This window comes from Tachypleus tridentatus, chromosome 7 (genome assembly GCF_004210375.1).
Source record: "Tachypleus tridentatus isolate NWPU-2018 chromosome 7, ASM421037v1, whole genome shotgun sequence".
Classification (NCBI taxonomy): Eukaryota; Metazoa; Arthropoda; class Merostomata; order Xiphosura; family Limulidae; genus Tachypleus; species Tachypleus tridentatus.
In genome coordinates this window covers 162,397,883-162,416,107 of record NC_134831.1, presented here as the reverse complement: position 1 = coordinate 162,416,107, position 18,225 = coordinate 162,397,883, and the positions used below count along the sequence as shown (strand labels likewise).

Sequence of the window (18,225 nt, the reverse complement as noted above, 5' to 3'; positions counted from 1 at the left end):
CATACCAGATATATTCGTCCTTTTAGCCGCGGTGTCGTTATAATGTTACAGTCAATCCTATTTCTGTTGAGAAAACAGTAGCTCAAGAGTTGGCGGTCGATGGTGATGACTAGCTAGCTGCCTTCCCTCTAGTTTTACATTGTTTCCCTCAATAAAGGAAGGCGAACGCAGATAGCCTTCTTGTAGCTTAGCGTGAAATTCTAAGAAACAAACGAAAATAGACAAGGATTTAAAAAATTATATTTCGTATTTCAATACCAAAAACTATTTTATTAAATTTAGTCAAAAAGGTTACAAAAATACTTCCGTATTAAAAAAACGCCAAAAAACGGGCATTTGTTAAGACAGACGAACACACAAATGTCGAAAAAAATTCCATGTTTCAAGAGAAAGCCTGCATATTGCGAAGCCGTGTTCCCCCAAAAAAAAGAAATTAATTAATCAGTCAAACGTATGTTAAGATGTTGAAAATCTTCTTCCATATAATAAACATGTATTGTTGAAAATCAAGGCGTAATCCTGACAGGGAACATATTATATAACATGAAGACCTCTATCAAGTGTTGTCCATTCAACATCATTCCTACTAATAATAACTGTATAAGATGTCTTGTTTTACTGATAGTTCCGTCTGTTGGATTATGGGCTTCGTGTGGTCATAATGTTAAAATATAGTCTCATAGTTAAGAGAGTAACTATGACTCTCTTAAGGTAGCCAAATGCCTCGTCATCTAATTAGTGATGCGCATGAATGGATTAACGAGATTCCCACTGTCCCTATCTACTATCTAACGAAACCACAGCCAAGGGAACTGACTTTGAGAAATCTGCGTAGAAACGCTTTTGCTGATACTATAGCAATATTAATTGAATAAATATTAGCTGATAATTCAGTTACTTAGCTTTTAACATATACGTTCCCAACCCACGTTTCCACCACCATACACATTCAGTAGAAACAATGTTTCTACAATAACTTACCTCTATCCTACTTGTTAAAAAAAAAAAAAAAAGCTTCCTTTTCACCTGAGATGCTGCCACCATTTGAAATTCTTTAAATCCTGTCAGTGCAACCAAAATTATTGCTGGTCACAAAATATAATTAATTACTTAAGTTTAAGAAAGCACCAATGAAATAGCACTCATTGCATGAAGAATGTACACTGTAGCACGTTTCTTATACTGACACGTGCTTTCTTGCACATTGCATTTAACGTGCACAGGTTTCGGTTTCGATATACAAGGTGAACTAAGCAACTGTAGAACATGTACAGAAGAAATACAAAACCTGAAAGTAATCTTCACACAAATGATATAGCGAACATTAAGAAAGTTAAAAGAAACCTGTCCAAAACAAATCGTCATATATAATGATGACATAAATTCAAACACAAAAGCCACGATACGTACAATTCCAATATTTGTAAACATGTAATCTATAGGAACAGCCATATTACGTAAAAATGATAATTACTTAAAGATATGCGTTAAAATGTCTAAGGTAAGTATGAACATTTGGAGTAAACTTGATAATTCTTCTTATATTCATGGTGTTACTATAAAAGGAAAGGGTTAATTCTGTTCCATCATATCATGTACAACGTAACCATTAAGACTGTTCTCTTATATCTTATGTATCGTAACCATTAACTTTATTCCATTATGTCCTGTATAAAGTAATAATTAAGTTTGTTCCGTTATATCCTGTATAAAGTAATCATTACTTTTGTTCTCTTATATCCTGTATAATGTGACTATTAAGTTTGTTCCATTATGCCCTGTATAACGTAACCATTACGTTTTTTCCATTATACCCTGTATAACGTAACCATTACGTTTGTTTCATTATATCCCGTATATCGTAAATATTAAGTTTGTTCCATTATACTCTGTATAATGTAACCATTACGTTTGTTCTATTATATCCTGTATATCGTAACCATTTCAATGTTACATTGTTCTACAATATGGTATTTTTTTGTTTATTACGTGTTGACAGAACTTGTCATTTTATGTAACGTGGTTCTTTGTTTTACATACCATATCTATATACGGTTGGTGCCTTTATTATAACTTGGATGTTTTGTGTACATGTTAGATCTTTATGTCGTTTATTAACTTGACTCTTTGTTTATAAATCTTATCTTTATACGGCTGGTACCTTTATTCCAACTTGGTTATTTTGTGCACCAGTTAGATATTTCTTTGGGTTACCAGTTTATTTTACTTTGACTGTGTGTTACCTTGTCTTGGTTGAGTTATGCTCGGCCTGATAGCGTCAGGTGAGATTTAGATTCATTCCTTCCCCTATGGGTCAGATATAATTATTTTTATTGTTTACAAAATTACTTTTTATTACAGCGCAGAGATTTATTTATAATGTGTTCACCATATTATTTATTTTTGGTTTATACATAAAATTTAAGAAAACTATAGACAGAGCATTTAAATGATTTTGCTTCATGATTATTTAAATCACAATGGTCTGTATGTAATTTAATCTGATTAAAAAATTATAAAACATTTAAAAGCAACAGTTGAATAAATGGTTGCTGCGCTGTCGTTTCGCCAGTGTTATTTATAATAGGAAAATTATTTTTATAAGGTGTTAAAGCAAAAATAGGTTTTGGAAGTCAAATGCAGGTGAATTCCTAAGTTTGTTTTAATTTTAAGTTGGTGGTTTTTTTCTGTAATCGTATTCTTTGCTTACTAAGTAATTATATCATTAAAACCAGCTGTGTAGATACCTCAAATGTGGCGAAATGCTTATACCTGTATTTACAGTCACAATAGCGCCTTTGTTAACTTGGATATAGTGAATAACACGACTATGGATGTTTGTTTGTTTTGGAATTTCGCACAAAACTACTCGAGGGCTATCTGTGCTAGCCGTTCCTAATTTAGCAGTGTAAGACTAGAGGGAAGGCAGCTAGTCATCACCACCCACCGCCAACTCTTGGGCTACTCTTTTACCAACGAATAGTGGGATTGACCGTCACATTATACACCCCCACGGCTGGGAGGGCGAGCATGTTTAGCGCGACGCGGGCGCGAACCCGCGACCCTCAGATTACGAGTTGCACGCCTTACGCGCTTGGCCATGCCAGGCCTACGACTATGGATTGGTCAGTTCAAAATGCACTTGGTCACGTTAATTACAAAGAAGGTCCAATTGCATTAGGTTTTATAGCTTTTGAACGAACCATCGTAACTAAAATCACCGACTGTGAAATCTTCGTAACATTAAAACGAAAAGGGTGCTCAAATTCAGTTTTGTTGTTTTAGCTCAAAGCGGCGCATCGGGCTAACTACCCTGTGTTCACTGTCGGAATCGAATTTTCAATTTTAGCGTTATAACTACCCTGTGTTCACTGTCGGAATCGAACTTTCTATTCTAGCGTTATAACTACCCTGTGTTTACTGTCGGAATCGAACTTTCTATTCTAGCGTTATAACTACCCTGTGTTCACTGTCGGAATCGAACTTTCTATTCTAGCGTTATAACTCCTTAGACTTGTCTCCTAAAAAGACAAAAACTAACATATCTGTTTAACTAATACATGAACACTTTTTTTTTAACAAAATGGACTCCTTAAAAGTTTTTCTGTTATAGTAACTTATAAAAGTAGAGCTATCCATCTTTGTTAATAAACACGATAATTTATTATATTTGATATTTTAGTGAATAAACGTGGTCAACACTCAATGAATAAACAGCTCGCTAATACTTTAAAGTGTTTCCCAACGATAACAATGTATGGCTAAATGGTATTGTTATAATCTGTGAGGCTTGAACATCTGGTCAGCTGTTAAGGGAATACGGTCAGTGTTTTTACTATACATTCCTGTCGATAACCCGTACATACTGTTTCACATTAACGACAGAATATGACCTAGACATTTGGCTACGTAACATAGTCATGGTCTAAACACTTGGCTCTTTTAGTTACGATCTTTGATTATGAAGGAACTGAGATCTAAATATTTGGCTAACTATTCAATTTACAGCCTTTGACTTGGAAGGAGCTGAAAACTGAACGTTTACTCATTGAATGTCGTGGTCTCTAATGAGAAAAGGACAAATGTAAGTAGTGAGTCACGTGCTATTTTTATAGTACTTGATCTGAAGATAAAAATCACTAATATATTCGCTTAATTAGAAATAATGTCAGGTTCAGATATCGCCTTGTGTTTTATATCCATGGTATGTAATTACCAAGTAAATTAACTTTCAACTCCTGTTTTTTATATCACTTATGTGTCGTATTTGTCTACAAAAAGTTGAGTTACGATTACTTAAGCGACTGCTGTACTGACAGTCATTAAGTACGCAAAACCTGAGCTCAGCATATTTTGTTAAGAAATAAATACTTGTTGTATAAATGCTCTTAGCCCTCCGCTAGTACAGCGGTATGTCTCCGGATTTACAACGCTAAAATCAGGGGTTCGATTCCTCTCGGTGGGCTCAGCAGATAGCCCGATGTAGCTTTGCTATAAGAAAACACAGACACTCCATCTAGTATAAATACTCAAGAAGCGAGTTTGTTTATTTGGATTTTGAATTTCGCTCCAAGCTACACGAGGGCTATCTGGGCTAGCCGTTCCTAACTTAGCAGTGAAAGACAAGAGGGAAGGCAGCTAGTTATCACCACCCACAACCAGCTTGTGAGATATTCTTTTACCAACGAATAGTGGAATTTACTGTTATATTATAACATCCCCACGGCTGAAAGGGCGAGCATGTTTGGTGTGACGGGGATTCGAACCCGCGACCCTCAGATTACGAGTCGACCGCCCTAACCACCGGGCCATGCTGGGTCACCAGGTGGTTAGAGCGTCTAACTCGCAGTTGGCATTCCCATCAAACATGCTCACCATTTCAGTCGTTGGGGCGATATAATATGACGGTCAATTCTACCATTCTTTGGTAAAAGAGTAAGTAGCTCAAGAGTTGGCGGCTGTTGGTGATAACTAGTCTTTCACTGCTAAAGTAATGGCGACTAGCGCAGATAGCCCTCGTTTAACTTTGAGCAAACTTCCAAACAAATAATTGTGTTTTGTGTGGTTTTCTAACAGCAAAGCCACATCAAGCTATCTGCTGAGCCCATCGAGGGGAATCGAACCCTGATTTTAGCGTTGTAAATCCGTCGTTTTACCGTTGTACTAGAGAGGGGCAAGTAAATAATATTTGTCACTTATGAAACACATTCTGGTACTAAGTCACGTGATTGTATTATAGTATTCTCGCTACTAACGCGTGGATAACTGAATTTAATTACTATGTTATAAGTTTTGATTCTGTGTTATGAATACATCAAAAGTATAACATATTTTATCTTTTAATTTGTAGCTTCGCGCGAAATTCAAGCCAAACGAAACCCTAATTGGTGGTTTTCATGCACGATTCTCAAATCGCCAAACTTTAACCTTTGCTCTATAAACTCGTAGGTTATTAATTAGGGCAGAAATAAAAATTAAAATATATCTTTAATAAAAAATATTAAAATTGTTTGTATTTGCCTCAACGTTTTGAACATTTGCAGTCAACCTTCCATTTTATTTTCAGTTAATACTTTTGTATCAAAATAAAATAATCATCACGCAGACATATTTTCTGACATTCTGACACTTTCTTTAAAAGAAGAGAAACTTTGAAGAAAACATTCAAAATTCCATTTCACGTCACTACAACACAGTTTGTTTAAACTGTTAATATTATAGGTATAATAAACAAATCTGTACAAAAAAAAACAAGAGAAACAAACACGTAATTAAATCGTGAAGACTTTTTTTGGTTTGGTGGTGAGAGCGCTCGAATGTCACGGAATCGAATTCGGTTCCCGAGTATGCTTGTCATTTCAGCTCTATGGATGTTATATGTTACGTTCGATGCCACTATTCATCAGTAAAAAGTAGCTGCAAAACTGGCGGTGGATGGAACTGATTATCTACGTTCCCTCTAATTTATCGCCCCCTAGTGGCACAGCGGTATGTCTGCGGACCTACACTGCTAAAAACCCGCTTTCCATTCCCATGGTGGGCAGAGCACAGATAGCCCATTGTGTAACTTTGTGCTTAATTCCAAACAATAAACAAACAATCTAACCTATCATTTAAGAATTAGGAACAGATACAGCAAGTAGTTCTCAATTGTCTTTTCGTAAAATTCAAAACAAACAAGATAATAAAATGTACTAACATTTGTTGAATTCGAGCCTCGTTATCATTATACATCTCTTAGTGCTCCGAATACACGCGTGTTTTAAGAATTTCAAAGCATGTTATATTCAAACAGGAATATTTTTCTAAACAGTTAACATCAATTTAAAACAAGATTAAATTCGGTCTATTTTTTAAAAAATCTGAGCTAGATAATTTAGAAACTTTTTTGTCCTTAAATATTTAAGTTTGTTTTGAATTTAGCGCAAAGATACACGAAAGCTATCGTCGCTAGTTGTCCCTAATTTAGCAGCGATGAACTTGTGGGAAGGTAACCAGTCACCTCTGGACCTCTTTTATACAAGCAATTAGTAGGATTGACCATGACTTTACGACGCTCCACAACTGAAAGGGTGAGTATATTCAGTGAAGACGATCCAAATCTGCGACCCTCAGATTGGGAGTTCGAGCGTCCTAACCACCAAGTTGTAAATAGTTAAGTGTTAATAAGTTTTGATAACAGCATTTCTCACTAACGCCTTGATTACTTTAAAATCAATTTTTCTAGGTAATCTTAGGACATTTCTTTCCTAAACTTTGGTTCTTTTATAATCAATTAGTCTAAGAAATCTTGAGGTATTTCGTACGAACAGCTGGTTATTCTTAAACTAATATTCGAAAAACTCGTGTAAAATCATTAGAAGATTCCCAGTAACTTAAGAGAGTATATTTAATTCATAACTTGTGAGTTAATAAAGCAATTTGTTTTCTCATTTCTTTCATCGAAGGACCATGTATAAATATATATATATTTCGAAGCTTTACGATGATGCACGTTATCTTTGACCCATATAATTCCTTGGCTTCCTCTTCATTGCTTGCTGTTCATTATAACGATTTAGGAAACAGAAAATTACGAGAAGGTTAACCACATGCTCGCTCACTTTCTTCTTCTTAAATGCAATCTCTCTAGAAGTGGTCAGCTAATAACTGCCCAACGCCCATCAATCATTCGTTCAGGCAGGATCCAGCAATTTCAAGTCTTGCAAATAATAAGCCGCTGCATGGGAACAAGAAGAACATGTGGAAAAAAAACTACTTATATCAAGTTACATTTTATGACATGAAAGTTCAGATAGTTCTGTTTTTAGGTTAGATCTTTTTTTCCTCGAATGATTAAATAAATATATTTTCATACTGGAACAACAATATTAGAGTTGTTTGTTAGATAATATACTAATAAACCATATTTCACCATTCCATCCCCCCCCCCATTCTCCAAGTGACACAGCGGAATGCGGAATGTCTGCGGACTTACACCGTTGTCGGCAGAGCATAGATAGTTCACAGCGTATCTTTGTGCTTAATTCCAAAAGATCAGTCAATCGGTACAACACCTCGTCTCTAACAACGAAACACGATCATATATAACATTCAAAGCACAAATACATCCAATCAAATAAATGTTTATGAAGACACTAGCTCCATCTTAATTTTAATATAATTAAATAAATGCAAATACAGCGGCGCCTCAGATGTTTTGTTGGTATCAGGCTTTAATTATTTGATTCTTAATGTTTCTAATTTTTTTATATTATGCGTTTTTTTTCCGTACTCAATACTTTTAATTTTGTCTTGTTTTTTAATCATATGCTCATTTATGTTTCATTGTTATCCTATTTACTAAGTTTTCTCTTTTCATCGATTTCTCATGACTCAAGCATTTGAAGTACTTGGAAAGTTTTGCCGCGTATGTGAAATTTATGGTTGGTAATTGAATATTTCTTTGTTTGTTTGGAATTAAGCACAAAGTTACACAATGAGTTTTCCGTGCTCTGCCTACCAAGGTATCGAAACCCGGTTTCCAGCGATGTAAGTCCGCAGACCTTCCGCTGTACTACTGGGAAGAGTAATTAAATCCATGTTATACCAACGCTTACGTTACCCTGAGAAACACTCTTATTGGATGGTCTGTTATCAGATTTATTTTTTTCAGAAGTGACTGTAAGTAAAGCGTGAAGTCGAAATTAATGTTACCAATTTGTATTTAAAGTGGTTTTCCAAGGATTTCTATCAATTTGTATTTAACACTGCTTAAACAAATCTACTTTTATAAGGAGTATAAAAGAAATGCAGAATTTCTAGAAAGTTATATTAGTGCCCTGTATTGTAAGAATATTTAATTCAATATCCATCTTACTTTTCCAAATATTTCAAATACCTGATTTTTTTTTAATATTTCTAAATTTTGAAACCATATTTGATTTTTTTACGCTGTGTCTTATCTTTTTCTTCTCTTCGAATTTTACAGTAATTAATTTAAAGCATTTGGACACAAAACTTTCGAGAAAGCAATGTTCAAATCTTAACTGTTTATGAGTAATTTCTTATATAGTTATTACTCATTCGCTGTAAATGTCCAGTATTTTGTCTTTACAAAATGTCTTATGGTAGCTACACTGAGTTTATGACACTAAAACTCGGGTTTCGATACGCGAGGTGGATAAAGTGCAAATAGCTTATGATGTAGCTTTCTGGTTAACAGTAAACAAATAAACATTGCAAACCGACGAGAAATGTTTCAATGGTTAAGCCCAGATTATACACTGCCGGCCAAAATATTAAGGACAATAAACATAAAGAAAAAATACGCATTTTGCGTTGTTAGACTCAACCACTTATTTCAGTAGAGCTTCGAAAGATGAAAATAAGAAAAGGAAAAATAAAAAAAAACTTTTTTGCATTTAATAGGGAAAATGTGAACACTATGAAATTAGTCTAAATACTAGCTGGTCAAAAGTTTAAGACCATACTGAAACGAAGCGTTAATCGATTAATACGCCAAGAATTTTAGTCATTTGTGTTCAATTTGTTACATTGGGTAAAAACATGGCAAAGAGTAAAAAGTTGACAGAGTTTGAACGTGGCAGAATTGTCGAGCTGCAAAAGCAAGGTTTCTCTCAACGTGCCATCGCTGGCAAGATTCGGCATAGTAAAACTGCTGTTGCAAAGTTCTTAAAAGACCCCGAGGGATACGGAACGAGAATTTCAAGTGGTCGGCCCAAAAAAATATCGCTGGCGTTGAGCAGGAGAATTCGACGGGTTGTCCAGCAAGACACCACCCGATCGTCGAACCAAATTAAGGCCCTTACTGACGCAAAATGCAACTCAAGAACAATAAGACGGCATCTACGAAAGAAAGGCTTGGAAACTCAAAAAGGTCTTCAAAGGCCACGCCTCCTTCCTTACTACGAAACAGCTCGGTTAAACTTTGCTGAGAAGCACCAAACATGGGACGTAGAAAAGTGGATGAAGGTTTTGTTCTCTGATAAAAAAAAATAACCTGGATGGTCCAGATGGCTTCCAACGTTACTGGCACGATAAGTGTATCCCACCGGAGACATTTTCTACACGACACAGTGGAGGAGGTTCCATCACGATCTGGGGTGCTTTCTCCTTCCATGGAATAATGAGGCTTCAGGTTATACAGGGGCGTCAAAGAGCAGCTGGCTACATTGGCATGTTGGAGAGAGCATTCTTATTGACTGAAGGCCCTCGCTTGTGTGGAAATGACTGGATCTTTTAGCAGGACAACACTGCAATCCACAATGTCCACAGGACAAAGGACTTTTTCATGGCGAATAACGTGCTTATTTTGGATCATCCAGCGTGTTCGTTCGAACTGAACCCCGTTGAAAATGTTTAGGGTGGATGGCAAGGGAAGTCTATGGAAATGGATGTCAATTCCAAACAGTGCATTATCTTCGTGAAACCATCTTCACCACTTGGAATAACATTGCAGCCAGCCTTCTGCAAAAGTTTATATCGACCATGCCAAAGCGAATGTTTGAGGTTATTCGCAATGACGGCCGTGCAACTGACTACTGTGATCTCTTGTTGGGCATTTCCTACCCTGTTTAGAACTTCTTTTTGGTATGGTCTTAAACTTTTGACCAGCTAGTATTTAGGCTAATTTCATAGTGTTCATATTTTCCGTATTAAATGCTAAAAAGGTTTTTTTTTTTTATTTTTATTTTTCTATTTTCCTCTTTTGAAGCTCTATTCAAATAAGTGGCTGAGTCTAACAACGCAATATGCATATTTTTTCTTTATATTCATTGATTTTAAGATTTTGGCCAGCAATGTATATCTATATTCAGCATTTTGACACTTTCAAAAGCCAGTTTTTCACAGTCTTTTATCATTCAAAATCTAAGCGAAAGTAATTTATTGTTACCATGCCAACATATTTTTTTCCGTTTCATGGTAACATCAGTTTATCCTCATTTCTTGGTAAGACCAGTTAGGCCCGGCATGGCAAGGTGGTTAGGGCGCTCGAGTCGTAATCCAAGGAAAGCGGATTCGAATTCCCGTCACACCAAACATGCTTGCCCTTTCAGCCGTGGGGGCGTTATAATTTTACGATGAATCCCACTATTCGTAGGTAAAAGAGTAGCCCAAGAGTTGGCGGTGTGTAGCGATGACTAACTGCCTTGCCTCTAGTCTTAAAATACTAGCTTAGGGACGGCACAGATATTCCTCGTGTAGCTTTACATAAAATTTAGAAACAAACAAGCAAAACCAGTTATTTTTAATTTCATGCTCGTACGGTCATATTGTTCGTTTTAGGCTAAACACCTAATTATTGTTCGTTTTAGGCTAAACGCCTGATTATTGTTCGTTTCGAATTAAATACTAGCTTATATTTCATTTAATGTGACAACAATTTGTTGTTCATTTCGTTAATGACGATAGTTAATAAGATAATAATTTGACACTAAAATATAAGGTCAACAATAATTTTGCTAGTTATACAAAATATCGACAGCTCAAATAACTGAGATGAATCTTGCTTATGAAACCTTGTGAATGTTCATAGGTTCAGCTTACAAAGATATTACTTTCTTTTGGGACATAGATATATTTTAAATGATGTTGGTTTCTGATTTCTAAGCATTCAAGCTTGTAGATTTAACAAAAAAATATGTTTGTATTTATTTAGCATATTGTATTACTTTTTATCAATCCAAGAACTTCTAAGTTGCAATTTTCCATAAATAGTGAAGAGTACATATTTATTTCGTGAAATATATTCAGACAGTTTCTCTAATTTTTGTGCACATGTTTTGCATGTAGAAGGTTGACATTCTTGTAAACAGGGTGTAAAAGGTCGTAAACTTGTGCTAAACCTCTATCTGAGTAAAGACGCTACTTACTTACTAAAGTGGTTATATTATAGAGGCTTATACATGCTTTACCCTATTTGTGTATCATCCTTTCCTTGGGGTGTGGTCATATTGAAGTTAAAGGGTTGTACAAGATACTGTGAGCCAAAGGTTATCTCCTTTGGCTAATTATAATAAGAATTATCATTGGCGTTTGTAACCTTGGATTATGGAATATCACGCTGGGACTTTATTGTGACTTAACAATGCAGGATCACCAATATCAAGATGAATGTATTCGTTCAGGATAAAAGATAAACTTATTGTTTTTGCTTCTGCGGTCAGTTAGTATATAACTGAACAATGGGGCTGATCTGTGAAGTTAAAGCCCTCAATCGACACATTTGTGTGAGCAAAAAAAATATGTTTCATTTTTTTTCTCTCTTTGATGTCCATATTTTACTCATTTCCTGTTTAGCACTACCCCAGTCGATTGTTTATTGCTGATTACGTAAAATTTTCTTGTGGAAAATCAGTATATCTCAATACCATAAATGTCATGGCTCTATAACTCAACTGAAAATTGGCGTACCTGAATACCACAAATGTTAGGGCTCTATAACTTAACTGGAAAAACCAGTGTATTTAAATACCACAATTGTTACAGCTCTAGAACTTAATTAGAAAATCAGCATGTTTGAATGCCATAAATGTTAGAGCTCTATGGCTTGTAAGTTAAGATCTGGCTTAATATGCAAGCAGTACGGAAATAAAAAATAATTCATAATTATAGCATGCAGCATGTTCCAGTATTGATGTAGAAAAAGTAAAGAACAAACATTTTTGGAAAAAAATGTACGAATGGTTAAAATCAGTCCTTCAAAACCAATGTAAACAAAATAGTAAGGATAGCGTCTGTGCCATCCCTACCAAATAACATTAGAACTGTGCAGTAGAATGCTAACAAACAAAAATAGGATATATTAAACTCAAATGTGATTGAATATTTATATATGTTAGTATGTGTTAATTTTTGTCTGCTCTCTTGTGTTAACACAAATGTGCTAATACATAAGTCATCCTTACATTTACACTGTTTTTCACAAAAATGTTTTTTTTACTTGTTCACTTGTTGCTTTTTTAATATAGTGTTTCAACAGACATAGGAAGGTTATATAGTGTTTCAACAGACATAGGAAGGTTATATTTAATATTAAAATACAGATTGTGCATGTTTAATATCAGTTTATATCATGTGCATGTTTAACATCAGGTAACAACTTGTGTGTGTTTAATTTCAAGTTACAACCTGTGTGTGCGTTTAATATCAGGCTACAGTCTCGGTGTGTGTTTAATATCAGGTTACAATCTCTTTGTTTAATATTAGGTTACAATCTGTGTGTTTTTAATATCAAGTTACAACTTGTGTGTGTTTAATATCAGGTTACATCCTGTGTGTGTGTTAATATCAAGCTACAACCTGTGTGTGTGCTAATATCAGGTTACAGTCTGTGTGTGTTTAACATCTGATTACAAGTTGTGTGTGTTTAACATGTGATTACAACTTGTGTGTGTTTAACATCTGATTACAACTTGTGTGTGTTTAACGATGATGACATGTCGATGGTGAACGCGTTATCATTCACACAAAACTATGTTTTATTTACTCGAAGGTTCCCACTTTTGTTAACTTAATGGCAAAGTGAGTTATAGTAAACACGGTTATCTAATCAGTAATTTTGGAACATTACTGTGTGGTAGCGTTACGCTATCATTCAATTAACTTATTGTGAGTTGCTACAATGTTTGTACGTAGTTTTGTAAATATATTTTGTTGATACTGCTAACATTAGGCAAATTTATTGTGAGTTTTTACAATGTATTTCTGTAACCATAATTATATTTCGGTCCCAGTTCGATACTCACCCCCCTTCAAGAAGAAAGGTCCACCTTTCGAAAGCGCTTGCGTTATAGGGTTTTTATTCATTTCTATCAAAGCTTCTTGGACCTACGTGTTTTTTTAACATCATCAATATAGTTACATTTCGTTGATGTAACTAACACTAGGCTATCTTGGAACGAAATGTTACTATGTTTAAATGTATTAGTGTTATTACAGTTTTTTTTGTGATATTACTATTATTTAAATAACCCACTGGAAATTTTATTCCTGTTTTAAAACTATATATTTTTATGTAAAATAAAAAACCTGGGATATTCGACACATTTAGCTAGTACTGAAAATAACCAGTTTTCACAGCATTTATTTGGTGAAGGGCCCGGCATGGCCAAGCGTGTTAAGGCGTGCGACCCGTACTCTGAGGGTCGCGGGTTCGCATCCCGGTCGCGCCAAACATGCTTGCTCTCCCAGCCGTGGGGGTGTTATAATGTGACGGTCAATCCCACTATTCGTTGGTAAAAGAGTAGCCCAAGAGTTGGCGGTGGGTGGTGATGACTAACTGCCTTCTCTCTAGTCTTTCACTGCTAAATTAGGGATGGCTGGTACAGATAGCCCTCGAGTAGCTTTGTGCGAAATTCAAAAACAAAAACAATTATTTGGTGAGTGATTTTACGTTTCCATGTAAAAAAGAAGCCATCAATTTAAATATCGAATAAAAACTAATTATGTAATAATTACTTTAATGAACTGTTGTTTTAATTTTCTTTTTTTGCATTAAGTTCTTTTTAAATTGGTAATAAAATCTTATTTTCTTAAAGAGGTTTTACTTTAATTTGTTCATCTCTTCGTTCGCCTGCGTGTTTGTGAATACAGAGAAACCCTTTTCCAATGGACGGCTTGAGTGTTTTTAGGATAGTGACAAATGTGAAAAATTAACACAATTTCACTTACTCTCGTTGGTTGGGTTTCAAAAAAGGTAGACATTAAGGGTGATTTTTTAAATAAACTAATTTCTTTTATAGGTTTACTTTCAAAATCAAGTATAAGAATGTTTAAAGCCTATTACAATACCCACAACTGTTTGTTTGTTTGTTTGTTTTGAATTTCGCACAAAGCCACACGAGGGTCATCTGTGCTAGCCGTTCCTAATTTAGTAGTGTAAATCTAGAGGGAAGACAGCTAGTTATTACCACCCACTACCAACTCTTGAACTATTCTTTTTACCAACGAATAGTGGAATTGAGGAGTCACATTATAACGCTCTTACAGCTCAAAGGAAAAACATGTTACTCAGATTATTAGTCGATCTCTCTAACCATATGGCCATGTCGGGCCACCCACAACTGACCGCATATGGTGAATTGTAGTAAGCGTTGAAACGTTATGGGTTAAAGCATCCAACACCTAACACCAATTTGGTCGTTATTTGTTTAAGTTGTTTTTAATTACATCTTGAATACATACTATCTCCAACCGTTTGGGTTATGTTACTGGAGACACTTTCCTTTAGAAATGATAACTGTTGTACTTTACTAACAAATGATAGGACTTTTAATTTATTTGACGTGTGTCTTGTTATATAGATACAGAGACACACATTTGTCTTTTATTAAGACATGAACAAACTAAGCTCTGAACATTCAATCAGGTAGCGAATTTTATCCTATAGCATTATTAGTTAACAATATTTTAACCATTCGTTTTCAACAAACGTTTTAGCGATTTTTCTAAGCCACTCGACAGTTTTTTATCCAATCACCTGGCGATTTTTTTAAACCACTCAACGGTTGTTTTTTTACCCAATCGCCTAACGATTTTTCTAAACCACTCGAAAGTTTTTTACTTAGTTATTTTTCCAAACCAATCGGCTGTCTTTTTTACCAAATTACTTAGCGATTTTTTTAACTAGTTAAACAATTTTTGAAGCCATTAATCGTTTTCTTTTCTTAAGAACAATTCGTGAGATTTTGGTATATTTGCAAATATTCATTTAGGGCTAAACTGAATGGAGCTTTAAGAACTCCATTTTTTATTAAATGATCAGCTGAATACATCATGTGCTTCCTTTAACGTTCGAGCATAGCTTTGAAGACAACAATCTGAACCATCTTTAATGGTCGTGCACTACTCCATCGTGCTCTGAAAGCAATGTTAAAGACTGTCTACCGAGAGAAATGGGCGGCTGTCTCCGCCACCTGGAGTCTATTGAGAAAGCAAGTGCTTCCTAACGCTTCCGTGATTGAAATGCATAAGCCAAATATGGTGAAACTAATCACTGTCCAATGATAACTCGCATTTCTGGGAACGACCTTAAATGAAAGCAATTTATTGGTGGGTCTGTTTTGTGTATTCCGTAAATCTCTTCGAACTTAAAGCTAGATAACCTATCTTTCAAGCTTCGTCCTGAGATTTAGCTTCGAAACGTCAAAACCGCCACCTTTTGGAAATTATCATCGATGTATGAGCAGGAATCCACCTGATCGCTCACGTTTAGCACTTCCGTTTACAAGGTTTAATTATGTTATCTTAAGTAATACATTTTATCAACAAAAGTAATAATTCTAAGTAACAAAACGTCAACAAAGCTCTAAAGTGTCACAGCGATGTGTCTGCAGACTTATACCGCTATAATTCGGGTTTCGATACCAGTAGTGGACAGAGCACAAATTACCCGTTGTTTAAGACTGAGACAAAAGCTGGAATCGAAAAATTAAAAAAACAACATAATTCAATTATTCTTTTTGATGTCTCAGAAATTAAATAATTTTAAATATTTTAGTTTGAAAACCTTTGTTTGGGAATTAAATCGTAGATTCAATTACTAAAGACCGCGAAAAATTATTTTAAAGAAAACTTTACCAATTTTTAAAAAATATATTCTAATTTATACTAAAATCTTGTTTTAATACCCGCAGTGAGCAGATCACACATGATCCATTGTGAACGTTCGCACTTAACAAAAAACGAATAAACAATTTTTTTCTGACTTTCAAATATCGGATAACAAGGTTTACCATTGTGTAAAACAATAATTGTTACAATGTAAACACCTTTTTTTAAACTGATGAAGTATAATTTGTCATAATACATGTATAGTTCCTTAGGAATTTTGAAAGACAGGAATAGTATATAATAAAGGTATTTCAACCACACTGTGTCAGCTTGGAAAGCAGCTCATACCATAACAGTCATTGCTGTAACTAATGGTTTATTCAAATAATGTTGTGACCCCTAATTGATGATCTCTGGACATAGTAAAATGCGTCGTTGGAAATGGGATTGAATACTACTGTTATACACTCCGCTTGTTCATGAAATACCCCAAGGGTTTAGATAAAAGAATGCGGTGTTAAAGTATATAGTAGGTCTAATACTAATACGGCAAGCATAACTACGTGTATAAAACAAACATATTATTTACAAGGAATGTTTCCTTTAGAAAATATTCTGAATGACTTTCAAAATATGGCTTTATCATTTCATTTAATAAATAAACTTAGCATTCCGAGGAATTGTTTAATTTCAAAGTCTAAGTTCAATATACACTTTATGTCAACGTGTGTTACTGGGTTATACAAGTTTTGAAGAATTCTATTCGTCATTAGTAACCTTAAAACACATGTTAACCAAAGAGAGATAAACTAGACCAATATCATAGTGAATAATATCAAACTACTACAACCCAATAACACACGTTGGTCAAAGTGTAGATTGAACTGGACCTCCCTTGAACTAAGACTTTTAAATAAAACAATTGTATTTATGTAATCTGCTATTGCGCAGCTATAAAATGTGTAGAACTTTATACTGGCCAATGACACTTTTATTTACCTTATTTATGCAGTTTACAAATTTTCGTTATAATGAATACAAAGCACGTTCACATCAACAGTTTGTTTGATTGTTCCACTTAGCAAAAGGTTTTTAAGAAAAACGTTATAACGTTATCTATTAATTTAAAACTGGACCTAACTCTGTTAAAAAACAAAAGGATCTGTTGATATATCCCGCTTAATACTATTTTATATCTACAAATGGAGAGTTTGATTAACGTCATTTAATAACATATATATTTATATATATACTATGCTATAAAATAATTATTTTTTATAAAAGATCGCGGTAAGAATAATGTTTCACTCCATAGAATTTGCATTTTTAATTCATTCCGTTAATTCTAAAAAGCAAAACATAAAATAGTCTACAAAAGAGAAAAATAAATGAATTTACAAAATAGAATCAAATGAATAGTGAAATTTTCTTAATAAAATAGTAAACATCTGATACAAAATTAATTTTAATTAGCTGAACTTGCCATTTGTACAATTTTTCAACATGTTCAGTACGAAGAATACCAAAACATTCAGCAAAACAAAAACATAATATTAGTTGATTTATAAAACTTTTAATATGTGAAGTAAATATACATGTACTCTTCTGTTTAACGTAATATACATGTACTCTTCTGTTTAACGTAAGTTCTTTTGAAGAAGCAAACATTACTGTATTTTTATATATAATTAGAAACTTTTTCATCTTAATTACAAGAACTTTGGGACCAATATAAAGCAAATGAATAAAAGAGTGCTATGAAAAAATCCAAATGGAGAAAAGTTCTTAACTATTCTAAAAAACAGAAGAAAAAGACAATTTCCGTTATTGAATGTTTCAATGTTACGTTTGTATCAAAACATTTGTGTTCCCAGCTTGGATAGCGGTAAGTCTTCAGATTTACAACTCTAAAATCAGAGGTTCGATTTCCTTCGGTGGACTCAGCAGATAGCCCGATGTGGCTTTGCTATAAAAAAACCAAACAAACAAGAAATTTGATATGACGTTGGTGGATTCTCAATTACAACTGTTCAAACATTACGACACGTGAGACGAGGAAGGTTACGTGGTAGATATTTAGGTTCGACGACAACAACAGCAAAAGGTGGATAACTTAGATAAACCTTATTTCTACTTCTTCATGGTCATTGCTGAGAGACAGATAACTGT

At 34.4% G+C, this 18,225-nt stretch overlaps 1 protein-coding gene across 4 annotated transcripts in view; it reads left to right on the top strand.

Moving 5' to 3' along the window:
• LOC143257070 (latrophilin Cirl-like) overlaps positions 1 to 18,225 on the top strand; it is a 100,580-nt gene that overhangs the window by 2,235 nt on the left and 80,120 nt on the right. Inside the window, exon 2 of one of the 4 annotated variants that reach the window (XM_076515223.1) lies at positions 4,009 to 4,084. The exons of the other annotated variants lie outside the window; for them this stretch is intronic. The gene's annotated coding sequence lies outside the window, so the exon portion shown is untranslated. The remainder of the gene's footprint in view (positions 1 to 4,008; positions 4,085 to 18,225) is intronic. 4 annotated transcript variants of the gene reach the window in all.